Raw genomic sequence first — 2,539 nt, forward strand, 5'->3', positions numbered from 1 at the left:
GTTTTCTTGTCCTGGAAGGTAACCTTCAACGCCTTTTTAAAGAAAATATTTTTCCTCTGTTTTGGTCCATTGTTCATTTTCATTCTCTCCCATCCCCCAGTGCGGCCCCCACCAGGAGTTTGTTTCTTCGTTTCTCATTCAGTCTCTTTCATTGTCCAAATTGAAGTCCTAGATTTGTCCTTTGACTGTTACCCTCTCATTTGAAGAAACTACTTTAAACAAAAACCAAACTTTTTAAACAAGTCTTCAGGGACCAGAATGGTGCAGTTTAAAAAAAAAAAAAAGACAACTGGCTGGCTGACTGCCTGGAACATCCTTCACTGCTGGAAGTGCCTCTGGAGTGAGCTGGGATGATTAACTGAGGGCACCTGCACTTGGAACTCTGAAGCTGGTGAACAGAATGTATCTGAGATTGAGTGTAAACAGTTGCAGGCTTAATATGTAACCGTGGAGAGGAGGCAACCTACTGGCTTTATTCCCGGGAGGTGGCAGCTCTCAGCAGGGAGATTTTGCCTCAGCAAATTGAAAGAGGACGGGTCCCTTCTCCTCTTACCCCCCTTTACACACACACACACACACACACACACACACACACGACTGTTAAGTTTTGTTTTATTTTATTTTTTTTAATTTTTTTTAAAAATTTTAAAATTTATTTATTTGAAGAGAGAGACACAGCGAGAGAGGGAACACAAGCAGGGGGAGTGGGAGAGGGAGAAGCAGGCTTCCCGCGGAGCAGGGAGCCCGATGCGGGGCTCGATCCCAGGACCCTGGGATCATGACCTGAGCCGAAGGCAGACGCTTAATGGCTGAGCCACCCAGGCGCCCCTTATTTTATTTTTTAACTTTGTCCTAGATGCCGACTTTTTCCTTACGTCTGTGCAAGCCTGTGTTGGCCTGGCTCCATATTTGCTGTTCTGTAGTATCTCCCCAAGGTGCATTTTAAGTCACTAATGTGGAGGAAGTAAATGGATTGTATAATGTTAGTGAAGGCAAGACTACCCTATGCAGGAACTGATGGCCCATTAACGAAAAAGGAAATGGTCCTGTGTGTCAAATGTTGGCCGCCAGTTGCTCAGTTTCGGGCTAGGCCAGGAGACCTCAGCCATGAAAATAATTCTGATATTAGCAAAGGGAAATATGTACCCACCTTCAACTTCTTTAATAGTACTTCATGTGGAACAGCTTGAATTTCGAGGGCTTTCTTAATTAAATTGTATTTCCTTGATGTGAGATCTAAGGAAAGGGTCCAGTGCTTTGGAGTAGTAGGAGTAGCTCCTGCCACTAACCCTTTTTGATGCTTCCTCTTACCCCACCTTTAATGCAGTTTAACTTTACTCTCTCACTTGCTAAATAACCAGAATCTAAATTTTTTTTTTTTTTTAAGATTTTATTTATTTATTTGACAGACAGAGACACAGCGAGAGAGAGGGAACACAAGCAGGGGGAGTGGGAGAGGGAGAAACAGGCTCCCCGCCTAGCAGGGAGCCCAAAGCGGGGCTCGATCCCAGGACCCTGGGATCATGACCTGAGCTGAAGGCAGACGCTTAACGACTGAGCCACCCAAGCGCCCCCAGAATCTAAATTTTTAAGTCCGTTCTCCCTCAGTCTAGGTAAGACTCCTAAGTTTGATGTTTCTTTAACTGGGCAAGCATTACATGGTTTGATTCAGCAGCAACAATTTGCATTTATTACTGGGTGTCTAATGATTTCTCTCTCCTTAAGAACGTGAATTCATTGCAGAAATAGAAAGCATCTGAGTTTCCATCAGAGGACTATAGAGTGTTCAAGTGATTTACCATGACAAAAATGGCCATTTTTGGCTATGAACTACACCTGTGACATTGAAAGGGGTCTTGAATTCTTAAATTCCTGCTTAAATTAATGGGCAGCACAAAGTGACCAGGAGTGCTGAGTGCAGGGAGCAAACCCATCAGCCTTGCTGGGTTGGTTTTGTTAACGGCAGGGCCCCCCTGCCCACCTCAAGCTTCAAACAGACACATAAGCATATACATACAGTACGTGATACACTGTGATTTCCTGGGATGTGATTTCCCAGTGGAAAAACATTTGGGAGACCCACCATGGTGAGTCTGGGATTTTGAGCAGTGGTTTGCTTACTCATGCGTCACCTTTTCTGAGGCTCCACAAGGCACAAGAAAGGGGCTGTTACAGAGTCCAGGTCGGAGAAGCAAGGCAGGCACAGTTCATACAGTAGGGTCTGGATCCATGTGCTTCGATGATAGTCTTGATCGTGACTCGGGTTTCGGCCACTGGCACAAAAAGCTTTTAAGCATGCAGAGTTGGGGCATGTTAGTCATTGTGCTTTTCGTATAAACAGGATTTGGAGAATGGTCACTTAACCTAGGAATTTAGTGATTTTTAAAAAAATCTGCTCCCTGGAGTTGGTCTGTTTTGTAAGTAAGTGAAGGCCCCAGGCCAGGGCCAGGGTTCTAAACTTGTATAATTTATCAGACTCTGGTTCTCACAGTCTGTATTTGTTGATGGTTTCTATTCACGAAGTCAAGCAGAAGGCAGT

This window comes from Mirounga leonina, unplaced genomic scaffold, assembly GCF_011800145.1.
Source record: "Mirounga leonina isolate KUSES-001 unplaced genomic scaffold, KU_Mleo_1.0 Mir_126, whole genome shotgun sequence".
Taxonomy (NCBI): Eukaryota; Metazoa; Chordata; class Mammalia; order Carnivora; family Phocidae; genus Mirounga; species Mirounga leonina.